Source organism: Lynx canadensis, chromosome C2 (assembly GCF_007474595.2).
Source record: "Lynx canadensis isolate LIC74 chromosome C2, mLynCan4.pri.v2, whole genome shotgun sequence".
NCBI lineage: Eukaryota > Metazoa > Chordata > Mammalia > Carnivora > Felidae > Lynx > Lynx canadensis.
In genome coordinates this window covers 13,141,595-13,167,806 of record NC_044311.2, presented here as the reverse complement: position 1 = coordinate 13,167,806, position 26,212 = coordinate 13,141,595, and the positions used below count along the sequence as shown (strand labels likewise).

The 26,212-nt window shown below is 37.4% G+C and overlaps 1 protein-coding gene across 3 annotated transcripts in view; it reads left to right on the top strand.

Moving 5' to 3' along the window:
- Positions 1–26,212, top strand: part of RBMS3 (RNA binding motif single stranded interacting protein 3) — a 692,670-nt gene that overhangs the window by 311,158 nt on the left and 355,300 nt on the right. The gene's annotated exons all lie outside the window — the stretch shown is intronic.

Here is a 26,212-nt window from a genome sequence, read left to right as displayed (position 1 = left end):
GTCAGGATCCCATCTCATATCTGACTCTAAAACCATTACTGTATTTGAATTATTTTCATTGAGTAAGGTAATGAAAGTATTCCAATACTTATTTTTCCTTTAACAAAACTGAACTTTACTAAACAGTGACTGTTTCTCTGTACTATCTTTCAGTGCAGTGGTTCTTAACCAGAGGCCATGTTTACCCCCAATGGACCACTGGGAAATGTCTGAAAACATTTTTGCCACTACTGGAAGGGGTGCTACTGGCATCTACTGGCAGCCTATGAGGCATGAAAGAGCCCTCCCTCACTACATTGGCCAGTTCAGTTACCTACCTTTTTTTCTTCCTTAATTTGCTCAACAAATATGCGTAGAGTGCCTTACGTGTGGAGAACCGACAGTAAATAAAACACAATTCCAGGTGAAAGTAAACTTACGGTATATAGGGAGGCACATATAAGTACGTAAGTATAGTCATCTAGAGGTATACACACACGGTGCAGGCAAAATACATTTTATCTGGGATGCTCAGGAATCCTTTCCCGGAGGAAGTGGCATCTAAATTCACATTTGAAGGATGATTTAGAGCAGTGGTTCTCAGCTTCAATTTCTGGACACATTTTTGGTTGTTACGGTTGTGGTTGCTACTAGTATCTGGTGAGTAGGTATAGGCCAGGAATGCTGCTAAACAGCCTACATTGCATGGAAGATCTCCCAAACCCCCACCCCTCGCTATCCACGCACATACAACGAGGAATTACCTGGTTCAGAGTGTCAATCATGTTGAGGTTGGCAAACCCTTATTTAGAATGATAATGCCAGGTTATCATAGTGTCATCACTGCATTTTTAAAATCCCACTTAATTTCATGGTCCTCAATTCGTTTTCTGACCTTAGTTGGCAATAAAATAGTACCTATCCATCCATCTATCTACTATTTATCTACGATATTTCACCTTATTAAATGACAGTGAACTATATGGTTATGTACTGGAAACAAATTAACATTTTAATACATTTAATGACATGTCATAGTTAACAATAATAATGTGTCATACCTCCTTCCTTTTGAGTTTCTATCACAGTTCAGCCTGAAGCCTCTTCAGCTCTTCCATTGTTCACTGTAGTCCTATGACCATGTTCTCCATGGGGCCAGAGTCTATGCCTGATTCATCTCCATACTTCGCTGAGAGTTTTGCTCATGGTGGGCCATCACATTTTTGTTGGAAGACTCCAAGAAAGTTAATTTTCTTGCAAAGGCTGAACAATTAAGTCTGCCGAAAAGCAGAGACCAACTGATTAAAATACTTATTACACTGCAGTACCTGCAAATGGGTCCAAATAATCAATTTTGATCGCTAAAAATTCCTTCCATTAGAGTTCTGAAATCATGTATGATTAAGATTTTTCTGGATAATTTGTTATGAATGTTAGGATTTTCCCAGAAAATTCCTGTTTATGTTTTTAAGATCTGTCTCAGTAGTTAGAGATCATTAGTTTTCCCTCAGGGGTAGATCACTAGAGGAGTCAAAATCGGATTGGCATTTGTGTACCATCCTGTCTTTCAAAAAGGATAGAAAATAATGATAAATTAAAATTCAAGTGATTTCAGATATCTTTTGGCATATTGGTGAGGCTGAAATACTCTCCCAAAATAAAGCAAAAGAAACCTCGTAAAGACCTTCTTTCCCTTTTAGTTTCACGTGGGTGACTTGATTCTGAGGTCTTTTCCCTCAGTGTATACATTACAACTTCCCTATTATAGTTTTTATAATTTGCATTGAAGATTATGGTCCTATTTCTTCTCTAAATATTTTTAGCATAACATTTATATTCTGCTTATATTTTCTTATAAATTGTTTATCCTCATTTACTTTTCCTTCTTTAAAATGCAATTTGAAAAACAAGTTGTAAATTAAGTGGAACACCTGTGCAGAGTACAAATTTTTAAGCTGAAGGGGAAAAAAATGAAAAGTACTATAAATGTTTAATTGTTGATGACATTAACCTGACCTGATAGTAAAAAGGTCAATGCACGAGCTTAAGGATGCAGTGTTTAAATAGAGGCAAGATTCCATTCCCAGATTGTTGTACATTTCAATCTGTGGAATAATAGTGTGTACTTTTACAGGAATTTCTTTGTCTTTTCCAGAATTCTAAATGAGGTGAATTCCTAAAAGCTCTATGTTACTCTTAAAACCAGTGATTCCACATCAGAGTGTGGATTGAGAAACCCCCTATGTACTTCAATGTATTTCATGGCAGACCCTTATAGAAGAGGAAATTAGATTGAGACTGGATGCAGATAATAAGGGTTAGCCAAGAAGAATATGGAGAGAGTAAAAATGGAAGATGATCTAATGTGGACTCACAAGTTGATGAACTAGTGAGACTACAACGTGAGTGTCTGTCTTGGAAGTTCAGATGCTACAGGGGGAAAAAAAACAGTGCAGCTTTTTGATCCTTTTTCAATATTCTCCCTAATTCTGTTTTCATGGGTGGGCATAATGTGCAATGTCCAGTGTACAGGCATCGATGATATATGTCTTTTTACTCTACGACTGTTAACATGCTCATTGCACTTCCAAAGATTTCATAATAACTAGTTAGGAGCTGATCTGTTTTGCAGTTTAGGTAAGTCGTATGGTCTTGCTGTTTGCCCCGCTTTCTCATTTTGTTAGGACATAAAACAAGGCAGGTTTCATTTTTGCTGCTTGGCAGTGTTTAGGTATCTTAGGAGTTAAGATACCAGCTTTGGTGAAAAGTTTACAAGGTGCAGGTTTAAAAGTTTATAGGTGAGGAGGAATTTTGTTAAATCATGCACCATACTATGAGGTTATGGGTTATCTTCCTCCGTCATCTTTGGGTTGTGTAATGATAAATTAGAACAGGAATGACTGTCCTTTCTCCTACTTTTTGTTCAAAATGAACTCAGTGCTGTTCCGGCACTCCTTTTGGGTGGTCATGTATTGATGGTTAAAGACCATATTGTTGGGACCTGATTCACAACGAGGTATAGATAGGCAAATGGATGTGGATCAGGACCAGGCTTACAAGCTGATAGAATTCTGGCCAGGTCATCTGCACACCAAAGGAGTTCTCGAGGGTGTTTGAGTGAGTTTAACTTCTTTTGGACATCAGTACAAATCTTCCTAGATCCCAGAGGATTTCAGCAACAGGTAGAATCTTGCATCAGACCTGGAGTTGGAGATGGTTTGATCATATCATAGGAATCTGTTCGTAGACTGTTGAAGTACGAAGTATCTATGAAAAGCCGCCATGTGTATTTTTTTTATAATAACTACGGTTGATTTTATGAGCAGAACATATGACTGTATTTTATGTATGCAATCTAACATCATAACCAGGCATAAGTGGACATGAGAAAAACCAGCAGCCAGATTAAACATTCACATCTGTTTCTGAGTTTTTCTGTACTATTCCTTTTCTATTTGTTTATTCATTCTTTCATCTTCTAGAGCTCACTTGCAGACAAATGTTGCCAGTGCCAATGTTTAAGGAAAATACGTGGGGGGAAAGCGTTCTGTCCATCAATGTACAATTTTTTTCTCTAAATTGGGAAAGAAAAATCTCCACTGTATTAATTTAGAGCAGAACTCATTCACAAGTAACACAACTTTTCTATAATATACAATCCAAGCAAGAGGCAAATCATACAAGATAAATTAGTAAAATAATTTGAAAGGGAAAAGAAAAAATTTCTTTCACAGCTTGACTCAACATAAATGGACTATTAAAGTCTGTGTGCTAAGATGTGTTGGAAAATGGCAAACATCTGTTTGGGATTCCAAAATTGCCGTATTGGATATATTTCCAAGATACTGTAATTTTTTTTTTGTCAACTCAGTACAAATTTTCTATATTTATGAGTAGAAAGAGGTAAATGATAAAGTGGTAATTTTTAAAATTTAATTTAATTTTGAAGTCACCTTCTATTTACCTTAAAATTGGAAAAAATGGATTGCCTATTTTTACTGTTCTGGACTTTGAAGTTTGTTTTTTTGTTTTTTTCCAAACACATTTACTAGATAGAAAATTTAAGCATTTTACCTTTTTACTTCACTTTCAGAAAATCCATGTCTTACTCCTCTTTTCCACATTATTCCTTGCCTGAAGTTATCAATCACATCATATGAAAACTGATATCTGTAACAATTAATTGTTTTGAATATGTTACTTATAAGTTTTAGTTTATTATTCACATATTAATGTCTTGCTGCTAGTTTTATGGAAAAGATAAGCTCTGTGGAAAAATATAGGCATATACATATTTTTTTTTATTTTTACCCTTATTATACAATATTTTAAAAATATACAAAATCAGAGAAAATGGCAAACATAGCATAAGGAACTTCAACACGTCTATAACCTAACTTCAGCTTTTACTTACTGCCAATCTCATTTCAGCCAAGCCCTTTCTCAATTTCCTCATACCACTAGAACACATCCCAGACATCACATCATATTACCTGTAAATATTTAACCATTTACTTCTAACAACTGAGAATATGTATATACCCATGAAATGGCCATCCAGACTGAGGTTATTTTTTAGGAGCTTTTCTAATATTTGTGGGAACATTTTCGTAAGTTTGATAGAGTACCCCCATTTAAACTCAAATTTAAGTCTTTCCTATCAAATAATTGAAAATTATCTAGCAAAGGGGCGCCTGGGTGGCGCAGTCGGTTAAGCGTCCGACTTCAGCCAGGTCACGATCTCGCGGTCCGTGAGTTCGAGCCCCGCATCGGGCTCTGGGCTGATGGCTCAGAGCCTGGAGCCTGTTTCCGATTCTGTGTCTCCCTCTCTCTCTGCCCCTCCGCCGTTCATGCTCTGTCTCTCTCTGTCCCAGAAATAAATAAATGTTGAAAAAAAAAAAAAAAAAAAAAAAAAAGAAAATTATCTAGCAAAAAAAAGCCTTAAAGACTGAGAGTAAAATTTCTCATAGGAGATTAAAGGATAAGGCAGGATACATTTCTTTTTTTTTTTTTTTTAATTTTTTTTTCAACGTTTTTATTTATTTTTGGGACAGAGAGAGACAGAGCATGAACGGGGGAGGGGCAGAGAGAGAGGGAGACACAGAATCGGAAACAGGCTCCAGGCTCCGAGCCATCAGCCCAGAGCCCGACGCGGGGCTCGAACTCACGGAGCGCGAGATCGTGACCTGGCTGAAGTCGGCCGCTTAACCGACTGCGCCACCCAGGCACCCCTACATTTCTTCTTACATTCTTAGTTTGATTGTTTCCGAGTTATATGCTGCTCAAAGTCAAGACTACACAATTTTGTGGAAAACTTCTGAAGCTAATCTCTCCTTGGGTTTGGTGTTTTGCTTCTGTTATGCTATTGTTTGGACGACAAGAATGTCGTCTTCCGCTTATGCGTGTCACTCAGCTAAGTTGCACACATTTTTGGATGTCTACATAAACTGTGTGAAGCTGCTGAGGCTACGAGAAGAATGTGGTCAAGGCAAGAACAGGCATCTGAAGACAGTCACCAGAACTGATGAGGGAAGCGCTGCTTAACTGACACTTTAACCAGAAATAAAAGGCAACAGATCCAAGTATTCCCCAAGTCACCATAGAAATCCAGTGTGCTTAGTGGCAAATTTTGTGTGTGTGTCTATGTCTTTGTTCCTAGTTTCTTGTTGGTGGGGGAGAATGTTAGAATCAGCCAGGAGTCTTCTCGTCTGCTAATAGAATGCTTGCTTTATGTATTCTTTGTAAGTTTCATTCATATTCTTTTTATGCAGCATTCACTGAAGAGTGTTGGCATAACGGAGTGCTTGCATCTCAGACTATGTTTGGATGGATGACTAGGGTTGTATGCAAGGGTGACAGCCACAATATTGAATTGCCAGAAAGCATTGTCACTGACCAGTGAGTCCAGACCCCAACCAAAGCGCTTGAGAGGATCTCCCAGATGCCCTCTTACCTGTACCAGCTTTTAGGAGTCTGGGTACACTTGGCAGGGATGGGGTACGGTGGTTCAGTCACAAACTATTGTTCAAGAAGTATGGAAGCATTTCAGTATGTTAACAACCATTGCAACCATTCACAAACCATGCCAGTACCCATCAGTGGAAAACCCACGGCATTTCACATCTCACTTTCTGCAGACCCTGGCAGAAAAGGGGCCTGATGTTGCTCCTGTAGCTAGCAAAAGACCTGGCACATAGTAGATGATGAATAAGTATTTATTGAGTTAATGGGTGACTGAATGAATGAGATTTGTAGAAGGAATGCTGCGCTTTTAAATTTTTTATTAAGCCATGGTAATTCAGATTCTGAAAATAATATGTCAGCGTCATCAGTATGTGAAAAGTTTTTTTCAAATCAGATGTGACAGGACATAAGCACAAAAAAGGTAAACAAATTGTTCTCAAAACCTTGCATATGTCTAAGGATTATTCGTGCATATTTGCTCAGAGGTGCACATGGAGCTTTTCTCTTTACTCGACCTCATCTATTTGCATGTTTGCAGCTCTAAAAATTTGGCTTTTTTCAAATCATAAGTAGACATGTTAATTTAAAAAATTCAAACTTACTTTGGATCAAAGCCCATTCTAAAGTTATTTTTAAAAACATTATTTTAAATATTTTCTAGATGATTTATTTTCTTTATCTGAGGACAGCCACCAAGGTGGATATGGAATATTAACTGACGAAAGCAGATACAAGACACATGTGGACCCTATCATTAGTACATGTACAGTCTAGAATGAATATGACAGATTAATGCATAAACATCAGCTAGAGAACAGGGGCAGAGTAATAGAAGGCTAAATGCCCACAAGAAATACATTTTATACAGCAGTCACCACAATTTGTCATGTTCTTTCTGAAGTCCAGGCTTATGTATAAAATTCGTTCTCCCACCTATCCTTACCCTTCGTGGTGAAGTAACGCAAAACTGTTTTTCAGATCTCTGCATAGATGACACTTCTTTCAGGACCGCTTTGAGGGACATTGCCTCCACTTGTGTTCAGTTGTATGTCCTTTCCTTGAGTCTTCTCAGCCTTCTATGATTATCCTGTCAAATGATAGCCTCTTTTCTTCTGGTCTCTCCATGATGTTAGCCCCATGTTTGGTATATGAAGGCTCAAGAAATATATCGTGACTCATAGCATAAATAATAGATTGTCAGTCTATTAATGAACTTGGAAAAATCATTTGGCCTTCCTTAAATTTCCTAGAAAATGCTACCTGCTCCTACTTTTGCAGAGCACAGCTACGGATAGAGCAGGACATCGTATTTTGGGAGGAGAAATTATTCTGTAAACGAGTCAAGCATTCTGGTGGAATTCTACACATATATTTCTTAAACTATACAAGAACAAATGTTTCTACACACATATTTTCTACCCCACATCCCTGACCTTTTTGCTTTTCTTTGGGGAAAAAAAATCCCATCATGCTTTTGATATATTTAATAGGAATTGTCAAGTCTTTGGTCCAAACATGTTTTATTTCCTGAGTAATGAGATACTTCCATTTGTGGTAGGACGTCTTGTCCTGCCCCAAATGAGATATGCCAACCAAACATGAATTGGAATGCCAAACATTATGTCTTCTGTGTTTGTCAGCTTTGTGATCTATTTCTGAAAATCCAAACACAGTGCAGTGACATATTTTACTATTTGTGAACTTTACCTTCTGTTAATATGATTGAAGCAACTGGAAATGGAAATTGTCAGGGCAATTTAACAAAGAAGCCCTGTAAAACTTATTACAGTCCAGGTAGTAAAAATCAGTTTAGAAGGCATATTCTTCAAACCTGAGTTTTATTTGGTAAAACACGTTAGTGCCTGACCTTTTCAGAAACATACCAAAAAGGAGTCATTTAGAGGTCTCTGTCTTAAATTATAAACAGCAGCCTGATCAAATTCGGCTGTATTTTGCTCACAGTACATGACAGAATGCATGAGTGCACGAAACAGACTGCTAAATGACTGGTTATTTGGCTGAGTTTGATGTGTATTTTATGAAATTGCATTCTCTACAAAGCAGTAAAAAGTCAATCATAGGTACCAGAAGAACCCCACTATTGAGCAAATCAAACAATCTTTATAAGTTTGTAATCCAAGTTAATCTTTTCAACAGCTAAAACTAGAGGGCAGAAGCTCTCATAGACAACTTCAAATTTCTGCAGTTCAGGCTTCAGGGCAGAAGACCACAAGTTTTGCACATATTGCACATTAAAAAATATTTTTAGGGAGTATATTTTCATATACAAAGTTGAAAGTTCCATCAGTTATGAAACATAAAGTAAGCCCTCCTTCCTCATCCTTACCCAGAGGTGATCACTGTTGACAGCATCCGTGTATATATCCAGACATTTTCTGTGCATATCCAAACACAGGTGTACCTTTCCCAGCATGCACACCTGAGACATAGGACATTTCAGGGGTTATGGGTGCAAGGTCTGGAGTCTAATTCTGGGGCCCCACATACCTGCTGTGTGACCTTAAACATGTTACTGACCCTTTCTACTCAATTTCCTCATTTCCTCCTTTGTATTATAAAAATGGTTATAATATCTATGTTTTAGGGTTGCTATGAGGATTCACTGGTATTTTAAGCTTAGAAGAGCACCTATCTTATTGAAGAAGCATGTGAAATTAACCATTGATTATTTTTGTTATTATGAATAATAACAATGTCTATTTAAATCTCAAAAGTGTATAAATAGGTGCATATGTTTTTTTTCATATTTATGAAATATACACCTGTAGATACTGGTCTGCAACTTTTTTGGGCATATACCTCGGACACATTGTCATATTAGTATACATAAATCTTTGTTTGAAATCACTGTGTATAATTCTATATCATGGATATACCATAACTAATCTATAAGTTCTCTATTGATGATTATATTTTTTCCAGTCTTGTGATATAATAATAATGTTATAATGGCATCTTTGTGTATGATTGTGTTCTTGTAATACTATACCTATAGGATAAATGCATAGAAGTGGATCCATGGGCATATGTATTAAAAATATTAGTAGTTTATCATAATACATGAAACAAAATTTTTGCCACATATTTCTTTTCACCCAAATATGGAAGCTGTCATGTAAGGTGGGATATTTTGAAGACTTTTTAGGGCCTGATCTTTGGGGGAAAAAAAAAGAAACTATGAAAGAGACCCAAATGGCAGAAGCTACACTGGAAGTCATAAAATTGGTTTAATTGGTAGCACGTGATTGCTTTTAATTTTCTGACCAGTAGTCACATACCATAAACCAAGGCTGAAGTGAAGAATGCCATTTCCAAACATACAACTTCACTGAAATCTAAAAAAAACAAAAAACAAAACAAAAAACAAAAAAAAAAACAAACAACAAAAAACTATTGCAAACAACTTTTGTAATCATAATATATTATTTTAAAATTTATAATAAAGTGATCAGGTTAGTTTTATAACATAGTTACTACAGTTGATAGGAATTTGACTCAAGTCAACTTTAACTTCATATTCTCTTCTTCTCACCTTGTTAGCACCAACACTAACAACACTCACACTCACCGGGTGTGAGACATATGTAATCACACTGGGCCTCATGCTTAGTAGTGCCCCATGCATGATTAATACCCTGTTGTCTCCATCTTGAAAGTTTTAACAATTTTTGAACAAGGGGCCCTTTATATTAATTTTGCACTGGGCCCCACAGGTCATATAGCCAGCCCTAGTCAGCAACAATTAAATTTCCTATCAATTAGACTGGGTCTGTTGAAATATCATCAGTGTATTTGTTTATTTGTTTATCTGTTGGGAAATGCTCCATGGTTGTGCTCATGCCTTATTTCTGAAAAGATGGCATAATTTAAATGTCTATACTGGATATCAGCAAAAGTGAATCAGCCAAATGTTTGATACAAAGCTCTGAGAAAATAACTATGAATGAGGCTTTGATATAGATCTATTTCAAAGTGATCTTTTTTTTCTGAATAATAAAAATGCTTTGCATTTATTTGAATGAATATTCTATAAGGCTCTGGCAGAATATCACTATGCTCAGACAAAATTATTTCCCCATGTAAAGTATTAGGTCAAATGGGAAGTTGCTCATTCTGTGAGATGATATGTACTTTAGAGATCTAATTGTCTGATCCCAGTTTAAAAATAAAACTGAATCTCAGGGAAATTTAATAATTGTACCCAACGGCATTGAACATTAATAACCGACTTTGACCTTGAACTGAGTCAGTTTTGCCACCTTCTTCTCCAGTCCAGATTTTCCTTCCACATTTTGATAAATGGTTCTAATTAGAGGCAATTGCCACCATAATATTCCATGACTGGATTGTCCTACCTGATATGGAAATCAAAAGCAATTAAAGATGGATTTTCCAAACAGCTGTGGAAGATGAGAGCTGCTCAGATCTTGGGATTAGATCACTTTGCTTCAAAGTCTAAGTCTGAAGCCTGTGACCTTGAGACTTTAAGAGCCTCCATGAGCTTGACTTTCTTGACAGTAAAATGAGGATAATAATAAAATCTATGTCATAGAAATTTTTCAAGATTAAATGAGATTGTGGTGGCTCAGTTGCCTAAGCATCTGACTCTTGATCTCAGCTCAGGTCATGATCTCATGGTTTGTGGGATCGAACCCCACGTCAGACTGCTCTGACAGCATAGAACCTGCTTAGGATTCTCTCTCTCCTCTCTCTCTGTCCCATCCCCTCCCTCTCTCTCTCTCTCTCTCTCTCTCTCTCTCTCTCTCTCTCTCTCTCTCTCTCTGTGTGTGTGTCAAAATAAGCAAATATTTTAAAAAAAAATTAAATGAGATTATCTATATGAAATACCTGGACCATCATTGGCAACAACAAAAACTACAATTTAAAACAAACCTTGGGACACCTGGGTGGCTCAGTCGGTTAAGCGTCAGACTTCGGCTCAGATCCCGATCTTGCAGTTCGTGGGTTCGAGCCCCACATCAGGCTCTGTGCTGACAGCTCAGAGCCTGGAGCCTGGTTTGGATTCTGTGGCTCCCTCTCTCTCTCCTCCTCTCCCACTCATGATCTTTGTCTCTCTCTCTCAAAAATCAATAAACATTAAAAAAATTTAAAAATAAATTAAAAAATAAACTAAAAAATGATGTGTGGCATAGATGGCTTTTCATACATACCATTGATAGAATGCAGTAGGGCAAGATATATTTTAAATCAAGTTTTATGTTTTAAATAATGTATCTGATAAGCCTAAGGTAACAGAAATGAAAATATTAACTAAATTATAGATTTATGATTTTACCATGATGTATATACATAGTGTGCACACATCTGTATTAACAAAGTCCAAATATTATAAAAAATAATATTAAATTAACTTAATCTTAAATTAAAGCTTTACATCAACATATTTGAGGTGCCTGGGTGGCTCAAGTGTGTTAGGCATTAAACTCTTGATTTCAGCTCAGGTCATGATCTCACGGTGGTAAGATTGAGCCCCATGTCAGAGTCTGCTTAAGATTGTCTCCCCCTCTCCTTCTACCCCTCCCCAGCGCTCTCTGTCTCTTTATCTCAAAATAAATAAAATAAAATAAAACAAAATAATTAACATATTTGACATTTTTAGGATAAATATAATATATAAACTTTCCTACAGCAAATATTATATTGGATGAACAGAATGTCAGCCTTGAATTGCCAGACCAAAAGCCTATGTTTCAGGGCCACAGCATTTTTTAAGGATTTATTTTTATTGCAGTTAAAGATATTATAGATCATTTATTCCCAGATCTTCATTTATAAGGGAGAAAACTGAGGCCCGGAGTGATTGATTGTTCAAGTGTTCAATGGTGGGTCACGCATGGAGTTAATAACAAGTTTTATCCAAACCCTAGGTGTTGTTGTAAATTAGATATATTGAGGACATATAGCTCGTTGCCATCTTCAGCAGCAAACACAGAGTTCTGTCATTCTAAAATCTATTTCCTAGGTGACCCAGAGACAGTCAACAGAAAGTGGCAAACTCCTAGAACAACAGTCAATTTTTATTTTCTCTTACCAATTCCTCAGGTACATGAAGAGTCTGTCTTGTATCTTTATGTTTTGCTTATTTTAATGATGAAAAGCTATAGAATGATAGAAGGTAACCGTAATTTTCAAAATGGGCCATAAGTAGTTTCTTTGTGGATTTTCAGATTGGGGGTTTAAGGAACTGAAGCAACTTTGGCTGGGGAAAACGGGCTTGAGCGCTTGGAGCTGAGGTTTCTCCTGTGTGAACATGGTGAGGAGACAAGACAGCGCAAAGAGAAGATGAGAGGTGGTTGAGGGGGAGAGGGAGTGTAGAAAAATCAAGCCAGTTATCTTCTCTTCCAGTTTTCTTTTCGAAAGTCAACTTTATTGAGGTATCGTTTATGCACAACAAATCCATTGGAATCCATTGGAAATATACAAATCGTTGCATTCTGATAGGTGCATACAACTGTGAGGCCACCTCCAGAGTCAGGGTACTGGCCACCTCTGTCTCCCCGACGTGTGTCCTTGTGCTCTTCCATAGCTGCTCCCTCCCTGTAGCACATTCACACTTGATGATGTCTTTCCTCATTCCAAAATAAGCTTATCTGCTATGTTTCCCTTGAGATTGTTAAAATCAGTATACTTGTTCTCTGTATTACTGGGGAAATAGAATAGATTTTATAGTTAACTGGCCACGTTCATTTAATAATTAGAAATGATTGGGGTGTCTGGGTGGCTCAGTCAGTTAAGCATCCAACTTTGGCTCAGGTCATGATCTCACAGTTCCTGGGTTCAAGCCCTGCGTCAGGCTCCTTGCTGACAGCTCACAGTCTGGAGCCTGCTTCAGATTCTGTCTCCCTCTCTCTCTCTGCCCCTCCCCCCCCCCCACACACACACTCATTCTCTCCCTCTCTCTCTCTCAAAAAATGAATAAACATAAAAAAATAATAATTAGAAACAATTACATAGAAGAGACAATATTTAAAATTTAGATTGTGTAATAGTAAAGCCAAAAGACCAGACCAATCCAAGCCCAAACAAAACAAAACAAAAACCCTAGGTTTATCATTCAAAATCCAAGCTGATAGATGGAGAAAATATAGAGGTGGAGAAGTTTCAGAAAGTTTCAGTTTTTAAAAATATTAACTCCTAGATGGATCCCTGCACATTTGTCAGGCGCAAAAATCACTTTTATTCTCACTGCAATACATGTTAGAGGCAGCAAGGTCACTAGATGGGTGGAGAGATGGATAGATGGCTCATTGAAGGAAGATAGGAAGGTGAGGGAGGAAGACCACATTAAGGTCACTCGCTGGTAATCCTTCCAAAAATTGGAGGACTAGAAGAGAAAGAATGTTCCTGCAAGACTCCACTGCCCGCAAGAGCTCGGGCTTACTGTTGGAGATGACCCAGCCCTGACACTAGTGTTGTGGTCTCTCAACCTTGTTGAACTTTGTTGTTGTGATTTATAAAAGGGGGATGATATGGTCAATATTACAAAGTTGATTTAATAATTAGATGTGATCATGTATGTGAAGTTAGAAGATGTCAGACACAAAAAAGGGATGTGAACTATGATCTCACTTACATGAAGCCAAAAATTGTTAAAACTAAGCTATAGGAGTGAAAATCAGAACAGGGGCTACCTTTAGGTGTAGAGGTAATCATGGGGAAAGAGTACAGCGGTTTCTGGGTTACCAATAACATTCTAATGTCTTACCTGAGGTAGTCATAAGTGGGGATGGATGTATGTATATGTGGGTATATATATCCGCTCCTTAAATAACGCAAGCCATTTGTTATGTTATAAAAAAGCAGGGAGCATATATTTGTATTTTCTTGTATGATGCTGTAAACATCTTAACAAGTTTTTGTGGGGTTTTGCCTCTTTAAAGTTATTTTATTTAATTTATTAATTTTTTTAGAGAGCAGCAAGTTGGGGAGAGGGGCAGACGGAGAGAGAAAGACTCTCAAGCAAGCTTCATGCTCAGCATGGAGTCTAATGCGGAGCTCAGTCCCGCAGCCCTGGGATCATGACATGAGCCAAAATCAAGAGTCCGAAGCTCAATGAACCAAGCCACCCAGGCACCTGTTTTGCTTTGTTTTGTTTTGTAAATATACTGGCCACCTGTTTGGTGATGGGAAATGGGAGACAGGAGTGGGAGGCTTTCCACAGAACACCTCCTAATACGTCTTGAATTTTTGAAGCATGTGAATCTTTTAGCTATTTAGGAAATTAAATATATTCTTTAAAAATACCACAGAGCCAAGCCCAAATTCCTCTACCCTGTCATTTCTTAATAGTCCTGGTCTTTTGTGACCAGCAGTTGGATGATGGCATAATGATGAGATGTCTAAGATATTCTAGTCCAAAAGAGTCAACTTTTAGACAGATAAAGGCTTATTTTCATGTGATGCATAATACGAAAAATATTTTCGTTTCTAGGGATTTCTATCAGGAATGTCCGATAACGTAACAAGCATTTTTTTTTTCAACGTTTATTTATTTTTGGGACAGAGAGAGACAGAGCATGAACGGGGGAGGGGCAGAGAGAGAGGGAGACACAGAATCAGAAACAGGCTCCAGGCTCTGAGCCATCAGCCCAGAGCCTGACACGGGGCTCGAACTCACGGACCGTGAGATCGTGACCTGGCTGAAGTCGGACGCTTAACCGACCGCGCCACCCAGGCGCCCCGTAACAAGAATTTTTAAATACCACAATAATTTTAGCAAATACCTATCATTGCAGACTATGGCAAGCAGCTGGATGGTGCTTTAATTTGTTTGTTTGTTTGTTTTCCTGTGAGAAGAAAAATGCACATATAAATATTTTTTTATTATATTTAAAAAATGATAGGGAGGGGCACCTGGCTGGCTTGGTAAAGTGTGGAACTCATGATCTTGGGGTTGTGAGTTTGAGCCCTGCCTTGGGTCCAGAGATAACCTAAAAGTAAAATCTTAAAAAAAAAAAAAAAAGTAAGAACAGGAAAAAATAAAAGAAACTCCTTCAGTAAACTATGATGTGCTTATTCGGATTAAGGATAGTTGTAATTGCTTAAATCACAATGTTAGATATGGTATTTGTAGGGTTTTGATGGGGAGGGCCATGCACTTATTTCTTTTGTGCTTTGCTCGTGTTGTTAGAGGCATGAGCCTGGGAGATGTTTATAAAGACCAGGTGGGCAGTGTGGCAGTGGAGAAAGCAGTGGATAGAAGGAACCTACTTTCTGCTGACCTTGGGACAGTCTCTTGTCTCACCAGGCCTTAGTATATCCATCTATACAATGGGCACATTGCTCTAGTTAACCTTCAACAGTTATCAAATGCAATTCACTTGATTCAGTGAACACTCCAACATTTCCATGATGAAGGATTTCTTAATAGGGAGTTTTTGCTCCCAGACTGTATTATTAACTAATAATACTGTATTATAACTGTATTATTAACTGCATTATTAACATACCACCTGTTAATACTGTATTATAATAATACTAATAATACTGTATTATAACTGTATTATTAACTGTATTATTAACATACCACCTGTAACAAACCCCTTTGGATAGGATCTAAGTTATACCCAACTTAAATTAAGTTGCTGAATGTGGTACGTTCCAATACAGTGAAGTGTTATTGCCGGCAAGGCTATTTATTCTTGCCTCCCTGGTATTATCTGTTGAATATTTCAAGCTCTCAAGAAATTGTGGTATGTTGAGTTGTATTTACTCAAAGTCTATGAACTTGTTCTTAGAAAATGAAAATTGGCTGGATGCAAATAAACTTTTTGAGCTCTGAGAAAATTTTACTATAAATAAAAATAAGGGTAAATAACGGTGAAGAGAGATTTAACAGTTTCAGAAAACAAATGGAAAAATTGGAAAATACCACTTAATAATGCATTTAATGATGCACTCTTTGGCCACCGTGACATTTTGTCTTCTAAATTGGGCCCTTGAGTAGTTAGATTTGCATATCATCATTTGTATTTTTATGGGCATCCATGTACATGCCCCCTACTAGTATTTCTAGGGTATTAAAACACATTTTTCATGGACTCAGGGTTACATATTCCATGTTATTGACTATTTTCCAACGACTTCTTTGTATGATTTTTGAAAAAGTCTTAGGTTTCAGTACTGGTGATCTTTCACATGTTCAAGTTTATGTTTGGCATCTCACTTTTCATTGAAGCCAGCTATCAGTCGCCAGTCACCTTAAATCATATCTAAAATAATTTCAGGTAAAGCTCATATGACATAGGGTATTAACTGAGGTGGATTGTTTACAATATAAATGCTGTAAAAAATCAATTAATAACAAAATATCTATAAGTATCTTATCTTTGCATAGTTAATTTCCATGTCTACATTTAAAACAATGGGCTTAATTAAAATTTCATCTTTAACAAATTTCTAAGTTATCTTTGGCATTCTTTCAACGACTTTCATTTAGGGAGGAAGAGGATGGTTAATTAACTTTTTTCTTAGAGATGTTAGTTAATAAGTCATCCTAGGAGCCAGACCCTGGCTGCTTGGATTGCTTTTTTCAGTAATCAAAGGTAACTGGTTTGCTCTTTTTAAAAAGGTCATTGGGGCGCCTGGGTGGCTCAGCTGGTTAAGTGACCAGCTCTTGATTTTGGCTCAGGTCATGATCTCATGGTTCATGAGTTCGAGCCCTGCATGGGCCTCTGCGTTGATGGCGCTGCTTGGGATTCTCTGCCTCCCTCTCTCAATGCCCCTCCCTCTCTCTCTCTCAAAAATAAGTAAATAAACTTAAAAAAATTAAAAAGGTCATCATTTCAGGGAATTAAATTGGGTGTCTTTACTCACAATTGAAATACTGTGGTGAGGTGCGCCAAGGTGGCTCAATCAGTTAAGTGTCCAACTTCGGTTTGGATCATGATCTCACAATTTGTGGGTTCGAGTCCCACATTGGGCTCTGTGCTGACAGCTTGGAGCCTGCTTTGGATTCTGTCTCTCTCTGTCTGTCTCTCTCTGTCTCTCTCTGCCCCTCCCCTGCTCGTTTTCTTTCTCTCTCCCCAAAATAAATAAAACATTAAAAAAAGATTTTGAAAAAAGAGAAATACTTTGGTGAACGAATTTTATTATTGTTAAAATTGTGGTAAAACACATCAATTATTTTAATATCTCAATATGTTTATCAAGTCCAAAAAATTTAATATTGCTTATTTTTTTATTCTAATTTCTTTTTTTTAGAAACAATTTATTGTCAAATTGGTAACATACACTGTATACAGTGTGCCCTTGGTTTGAGGGTAGATTCCCGTGGTTCATTACTTACATACAACACCTACTTCTCATCCCGACAAGTGCCCTCCTCAATGCCCATCACCCATTTCCCCCTCTCCTCCACCCTCCCTCCCCATCAACCCTCAGTTTGTTCTCTGTATTTAAGAGTCTCTTATTTCTTTTTCTGTTTGTTTTGTTTGAGTGCTCTCCTTTTTTATTTCTTCAATAGTATAAATGTTATTTTCAACTCTGTCATTCTCTTTGTTAATGGAGATACAGGTTAATGACAGATGAATGGTTAAAAACAAAATTACATGTGCACCTAGGTGGCTCAGTTGGTAAAGCACCCAACTTTGGCTCGGGTCTGTGAATTTGAGCCCCGAGCCAGGCTCTGTGCTGACAGCTCAGAGCCTGGAGCCTACTTCGGATTCTGTGTCTCCCTCTCTCTCTGCCCCTTCCCCATTTCCACTCTGTCTCTTTGTCTCTCAAAAATAAGTGAATAAACATCAAAAAAATTAAGAACAAAAAACAAAATTACATGTATAAAATGAAATATTATGAAGTTGTTATAAATGCAAAATTTCACACGTGTAATTTACATAAAAATAGAACATAAAGTATATATACAGCATGAACCCCATAATGTAATAAAGTATATCACACACATATATCCTTGCATGCGCATTTATGTGTACATGGATTTCAAATGCTGGAAGAATGTATATGAAAATTTGACCTGTGATTCTATCAGGTTCACTTCTTACATTTCTTATTTTTCCAATTTTCTACATTAACTGGGTATTATTTTACAAGTTAAAAAAATTATTAAAATTATTTTTAAATTAAAAAAATAAATGAATATAGTAGAGGAAATAAGAGGCTCAATGGTATCAGACCTCAGTATGGAAGTATCTGCCATGACTACCTACATAATTCAGGCACTGACACTAGTGAGACTTTCAGGTTGGCCTTAGAAACAAGAGGCGAAGGGGCTTCTCCAGGATGATGCAAAAACTCAACAGGTCATTCTATAACCTAAGGAGTAGGTTCCGGTTACGCAATTGTCCGGAACTCAGGTTATAAACATAGTGAATACCAGTTTTTCCCAGTAGAGAGTTTAGTTTTACCTGACTCATAATGAGTGAGACTGGCATGGTAATTTCCTGGAGTCCAGTGATTTGATTTGATTTGATTTGATTTGAGTATAATTTATTGTCAAATTTGTTTCCATACAACACCCAGTGAGCACTGGGTGCTCCAACAGGTGTCCTCCTCACTGCCCATCACCCACTTTCCCCCTCCCCCACCTCCATCAACCCTCAGTTTGTCCTCAGTAGTAAGAGTCTCTTATGGTTTGCTTCCCTCCCTCTCTGTAACTTTTTTTTCCCCTTCCCCTCCCCCATGGTCTTCTGTTAAGTTTCTCAGGATCCACATATGAGTGAACACATATGGTATTTCTCTTTCTCTGCCTGACTTATTTCACTTAAGATAACATTCTCCAGTTCCATCCACATTGCTACAAAAGGCCATATTTCATTCTTTCTCATTGCCGAGTAGTATTCCATTGTATATATAAACCACAACTTCTTTATCCGTTTGTCAGTCGATGGGACAGTTAGGCTCTTTCCGTAATTTGCCTATTGTTGAAAGTGCTGCTATAAACATTGGGGTACAAGTGCCCCTATGCATCAGCACTCCTGTATCCCTTGGGTAAATTCCTAGCAGTGCTATTGCTGGGTCATAGGGTAGATCTATTTTTAATTTTTTGAGGAAACTCCACACTGTTTTCCAGAGCAGTTGCACCAGTTTACACTCCTTCCAACAGCGCAAGAGGGTTCCCGTTTCTCCACTTCCTCTCCAGCATCTATAGTCTCCTTATTTGTTCATTTTTAATATTGTTTATTTTTAAGCATGCTGCTGTCACATTCAGGGGACCCATAACTGTTATGGGCTGCTGGAAAATGCAAGCCCATGTGGGAATTAAGCCAGTATAGCTCTCTGAAACTCTTGTCCTTATTTTGCTAAGTCTTAATGGGGTTATTTATTCATGTCTCTGCTCCAAATGACTGCTTCTTTATGTTTCTATTGGGTGAATTAGAACATGCTAATTCCACTTATTTAAATGTAGCTGATATAATAAATAGTGGAGTAGAAATTTAAACTCCTACCTACTCCAAAAACATGGGGAAGGTGGGATAGAAACATAAATCTATAGGTACTCATGCAATTATAAATGTTGAACTTTAGAAAACTGTATCCATTTCAGAAGGATGCTTAGGGATCTGTGGGTAAGGTGGGGTTGGAACATTGGCTCTTGACTGTCATGAACTCTGTGGATTCAATCTGATGTCCTTTAAGTCATCAATAGAATGATAAACACAAAAAGTAGGTGTGTATCTATAGTATTTTTTATTAAATCCTTAAGTAAAAGTGACTAGCGTTTTGCCTCCGTTAATTAGGAGGACAAATTATAACCTTTTGGAAAAGTCTCCTGACAACTTAATACTGAAAATCATATTTGGTTTGGCCAAAATTAAGGTTGCCTGGTTCAAGCATTCTACTTTGTCAAGGCAGTAACGTATAAGTGTTATGCCATTTTTACAAGAAAAAGAAAATCTCTCAGATAAGAGAGGAAATCCTGATTGAAAAGACGTCACATACTTGTGAAAAATAGAAAATGTACTTTATGGAGTCAGCTCAAATCCTGAAGCTGGGATGCCTGATCTAGCCTGGGATCTGCCATAGTAAAATCTGCATGCATTTACAGAACACCTATCTTGTGCCAGGCACTGTGCAAGTTTCTAGAGATGAAATAGAAACAAAGATTTGGCTTTATGTTCTTTATTTATCAGACCATAGTTCCTTACTTTATGATACAAAAGAAACTGATGCTCTCTAAACTTTTCTAGCTCTGATAGTCTGTGGAAAAATCAATAAATATATTCATTTATTCTTTCTATAAATATTTATTGTGATTTAGGAACCATGCAGAAGGTATTGGTGATTGGGTGAACAAGACAGGTAATGTCTCTGTTTTTATGGGGCTAATATCTGGGGAAACAGAACCTGAAAAAAAAAAGAAGAATACAATATAATTTTAGAGAGTAATAATTCAGTGAAGTAAGAGCAGCACATAGGATAATGTGATCATGCCTGGGAGAGCAGTGTGTATTATCAGAATAGAGCTGGAAGGCAAGGTGATGTTTTTGAGACTGTGCATGTGCAATTAGCTTTTTCCAATATGAATCTAAATATAGTTCATAAAACAAATGAATCAAGAGATCTTGGGAGACAGCTTTAAAAATTGGACTCACAAATCCAGTATCCAGTAGAACAATCAACTACCAGATGACATGTACAATGAAATTAACCTATTAACCTTCCTGTCCCACACAGTGGAATGGAAGCATCCAAGGTATAAAAGTTTAGCAAGTGCCTCGGGGGGGGACCTAAAGCTTATATAAATAATAAATGCCATCAAAGTATTATTATTCATGGAAAATCAATGGGTAGTGATGTGAAACACAGATTATAGAGCCAGAACAGCCACATTTATTTTCCAGCTCTGCCACTTATTGTGGAAACTTTGGCAAGTTACTTCATTTCTCTGGGCCTCGGTGTCCACATCTGTAAAATGGAGTTAAAAAAATAGTCCCTACTTTATAAAGTTCCTGTTAGGATTCATGGGATAATCTACTATTTTAGGAATTCTGAGTTTTGTTAATAAACTAGTTTAACATAACTAATTTTAAGCTGGTCATAATGTAATAAAAACACCACCATTAAATATGCACTGAACATTATGATAATGAATAGACATCATAAAAAACAGTTCTCCTTCTCCCTCCTTTCGTCTATGACTCTTTGTGTTACACTAGTCACTTTTTGAAGGGCTACACTGAAAGCACATGAATTGTGCTTGAAAGAAACAGTGAAAACTTCAGCTAGAAGGAAAATAACCCAAATGCCCTTCATCACTGTTTTGGAAAGTGAAATGCCTCCTTCACAATAGATGTCAATAGACTGATAGACTTGTGGCTGGATGACAATGGACCATAGGATATGAATGAAGATGAAGTTTTACAGGCTGTTACTGCAACATTTTCTCAAATTATCTGCTGGAATGAATAGATAAGTTTATATGATATGTCCGGTAAATTAATTTTGTAGAGTGTAGTTCACTTAAATTATGAAACAAAGCAGTCAGTGTGGCTATTATTGTAGGCTGTTTTGTTTTAATCCTCGAGTAGATTAGAAGAAGATACATCACTGTCTAACTTTTTTCTCTGTGAGCCCACATTTTAAAAAAGCTTCCAGAGTGTACCCCAAGTTACTTATAAACATGCTCAACTAAGCATGTATGATGAGCCACAATTAAACTTCAGCCACAATGTGTATAGTAATCATTTCAGATGATGGTTTCCAGAAAGCATTTTTAAACTATTTTAAATAGGACTACAAACAATCTATTCACAATTTTATTCCTTAGGTCAGTGATAGAGAAATATAATCCCCTCCAAATTAAAAAAAAAATTAGTAGTGTAAAGTAAGGCTATAAAGAGTTAAATACCTTTGCTTATTCCCTTCACATTTGGGCTAGAAATCCTGAAAATACTGAAAATTCACTTTTGAATATCCTGAAAATAGGGCCTGTGAACATCTATTAGTCTTTAATTAACCAGAGTTTCTTTCTCTTCCTCTTCCTGTGTTGTAGCATTATCTTCTGTACTCTTTCTCTGATTACTGGGCAGAGAGGGAGATAAGAGTAAAGGACAATATACGAAGTTGAGAGTCCCAAAGAGCTACAGTCATTTTTTTTTTAATTTATTTATTTATTGTAAGAGAGAGAGAGAGCAAGTGAGCACAAGCACGAGCAGGGGAAGGGCAAAGAGAGAGAGAGAGAGAGAGAGAGAGAGAGAGAGAGAGAGAGAGAATGAATCCCAAACAGGTTCCATGCTGTCAGCACAGAGCTCCATCCCATGAACTCTGAGATCATGGCCTGAGCTGAAATCAAGAGTTTGTTGCTCAACCAAGTGGGCCACCCAAGTGCCCCAAGCTAGAGTCCATTTTTGTTTCTCATAGTTATGTACCTCTTATCTTCATTTAACAACTTAAAAGAATACATAGAGCTAATATATAAGCATAAATACATATCAACATATTCTTCTGATGCCTGAAGAATGTTCGGTGTATGATATTTTTTTAGGGAAAGTGATATATCTCTTGATCCTATCAGGTTTTCCCTTGGCTTTGACTATTGACTACAAATTATTTACATTTCTCAGCATTGAAAGCCAACTCTGACACTACTAAACACAGTAGTTTTGTTGACATCTCTGTGGTGTTGGTGTAACAAGACCCCATGGAGCCATGGAATCAACTTAAAGCAAGCTTAAGCAAAACCTTTCATCCTTGGGAAAGACGGTTTGATAAGACATCTTTTCTTGGTGAAGCCTTTGTAGATCCACCATTCATCAGCTTCGACAGCTTTCTGTGATCTATGGCCAATAATCCCTGCTTAATTGACAAAGTGTAAACTCTTCCAGAATGGCAAATATGTTGTCCAGTTGTTAAGAAGATCAATAAACCAGTTCATTTGTTGATATATAAGACAGTCATCCTGGGCATATGTGCCCCCCGCACCCTCTCCGAAGTCATTGGGAAAAGAGCACTTTCAGAATATTCACCTAATTACAGATTTGAGTGATAAAAAATAGCAAAAAGCCCTTCAAAATATAATAAGATGTGTGTATTGCATGGCTACATAGGCCTGGATATTTGATGTAAGAGGAAATAATGGCAACTTTCTTGATCTGGAAACAAAATTGAATATCTTTGTGTGCTACATTGTCACGTAGGGTGAACAGCTTTGCCATTAGCTACTTATTGGATCTTGGACAAATCAGCTGATGTCTGTGAGTTCCAAGGGTCATTGGTCAAATGGGAAGACTAATTTTGGTCCACCCCCTTATCAAAAATTAGTGTGTGATTCCAAGGAGAAAGAATGTGAGAGAGAAACTTTTGCTTTAGGGTAGAAAACTATGAATTTTAACAAAAAGTGATCAGACTCTCTCCATTCTCTTAATTAGCTCTTCTAGCCCATGGAAGACACAATTTGAGGATAAGTTGTTGCAGGTGACCTACATCTGAAACATTAGAAAATAACTATTTATCCCAAGTAGTGGCCAAGCAGATTCATTGTTAGAGCATGAATAGTATTTTGACCACTCTCTTTTGCTAATCATTGAACAATACAGTGGGAATATATAAATGTTGTAATAGTAACATCAATTTGAGGAATAAAAAATACAAAGTATCTATAGTATCAGTAGATTTGGATGCAAGTGCCAATGTTTAGTAAATATCACCAAGTGTGGTAGAGTGAGGAAACCAATCTTACGGCACTGAGATTAAGGGATTAAACCTTGGAGCCAGAGAAAGCATTCCTGAGCACCCATTATTGTCTCTCCTGTATGTTTGTCTGCAGATAATGATTTATCTTGTTTGCTTATTTACATAATTACTAGTTAGAAATTGTGTCTTACTCACCACTGGTCCTCACATAGTAGAGTTCAGAAACAAAGCAGAACCTAGAACTCGCCCTTGCTTCAGAGGGATGTTGAGGGAGTAATGGATATTTTATAAGCGAGAACTCCCAGCATAGCTCAACTGTAGTTGGGTTAATGAATGCTCAGCAGTGTTATTGAAATGGAGAGACTGCCTCAGCTGTTCCATGAGTCCATGTTTTTTGTCAAGACAATAGTAAAACAAGGGTTGATTCCACAGTTAATGTCAATGCAACTGAAACATTTTTCCCCAGAGAAAGGGAGTGATAGAGACTTTCCTCCCATGGAACTGGATATGCCAGTGATTCTCTCCTCAAACTAGTGGTCTCTACCCACCCTTCGTAATGGATCTCAGTGATAGTAAACTTGAGAGAGGTACGTGGGCTCTCTAGAGACCTGGCACTTGTCATACCCCAACCATCAGAGGGTAAACAAGAGTTTAATTTTTTTCAATATTTATTTTTGAAAGACAGAGACAGAGTGTGAGTGGGGAAAGGGCAGAGAGAGAGGGAGACACAGAGTCCGAAGCAGGCTCCAGGCTCTGAGCTGTCAGCACAGAGCCCGACACAGGGCTCAAACCCACAAACCATGAGATCGTGACCTGAGCCAAAGTCGGACATTTAACTAATTGAGCCAACCAGATGCCCCAACCAAGAGTTGAAACAAGTACATTACCAACCACCTTTCCCTCAACTTTCCTTATTTAAAAGATTTAAAAGGTCTGAATAATCTTTTTATTTAATTTAATATAAATTATTGTATATCACAAGGAAAGAAAAAACATTACCTTTTAAGATGGCAGCATGATCATATAGCATAGAATATTCTGATATAGGTCTTTTAGGCTTACCTAAATGATTTTTTTTAATATATGAAATTTATTGTCAAATTGGTTTCCATACAACACCCAGTGCTCATCCCAACAGGTGTCCTCCTCAATACCCATCACCCACCCTTCCCTCCCTCCCATCCCCCATCAACCCTCAGTTTGTTCTCAGTTTTTTTCAGAGTCTCTTATGCTTTGGCTCTCTCCCACTCTAACCTCTTTTTTTTTCCTTCCCCTCCCCCATGGGTTTCTGTTAAGTTTCTCAGGATCCGCATAAGAGTGAAAACAAGGTATCTGTCTTTCTCTGTATGGCTTATTTCACTTAGCATAACACTCTCCAGTTCCATCCACGTTGCTACAAAGGGCCATATTTCATTCTTTCTCATTGCCACGTAGTACTCCATTGTGTATATAAACCACAATTTCTTTATCCATTCATCAGTTGATGGACATTTAGGCTCTTTCCATAATTTGGCTATTGTTGAGAGTGCTGCTATAAACGTTGGGGTACAAGTGCCCCTATGCATCAGTACTCCTGTATCCCTTGGGTAAATTCCTAGCAGTACTACTGCTGGGTCATAGGGTAGGTCTATTTTTAATTTTTGGAGGAACCTCCACACTGTTTTCCAGAGCGGCTGTACCAGTTTGCATTCCCACCAACAGTGCAAGAGGGTTCCCGTTTCTCCACATCCTCTCCAGCATCTATAGTCTCCTGATTTGTTCATTTTGGCCACTCTGACTGGCATGAGGTGATAGCTGAGTGTGGTTTTGATTTGTATTTCCCTGATGAGGAGCGACGTTGAGCATCTGATGCAAAAATTCTCAATAAGATACTAGCAAATCGAATTCAACAGCATATAAAAAGAATTATTCACCATGATCAAGCGGGATTCATTCCTGGGATGCAGGGCTGGTTCAACATTCGCAAATCAATCAATGTGATACATCACATTAATAAAAGAAAAGATAAGAACCATATGATCCTGTCAATCGATGCAGGAAAAGCATTTGACAAAATTCAGCATCCTTTCTTAATAAAAACCCTCGAGAAAGTCGGGATAGAAGGAACATGCTTAAACATCATAAAAGCCATTTATGAAAAGCCCACAGCTAACATCATCCTCAATGGGGAAAAACTGAGAGCTTTTTCCCTGAGATCAGGAACACGACAGGCGTGTCCACTCTCACCTAAATGATTTTTGAAATCATTTGTACACATTTATAAAAAAGCAAAATATAAGTAAATTAAACTGTTGAAGTAATCCTAAACAGTTTTTTCAAAATGAGAATCTGATTCTGAATAACCTTATGATTAAGAATTGTCATACTCCAGGGGCACCTGGGTGGCTCAGTCTCTTAAACATCTGACTTTGGCCAAAGTGACTTTTGGTCATGATCTCGTGGTCCATGAGTTTGAACCCCAATCGGGCTCTCTGCTATCAGTACAGAACCTGCTTCAGATCCTCTGTGCTCCTCTCTCTGCCCCTCCTCTGCTCATGCTTTCTTTCTTTCAAAACAAACAAACAAACAAATAAATAAAATTATTTATTATAAATTATTTATAATTTATATTTATATAAATTTTATTTATATTTATATT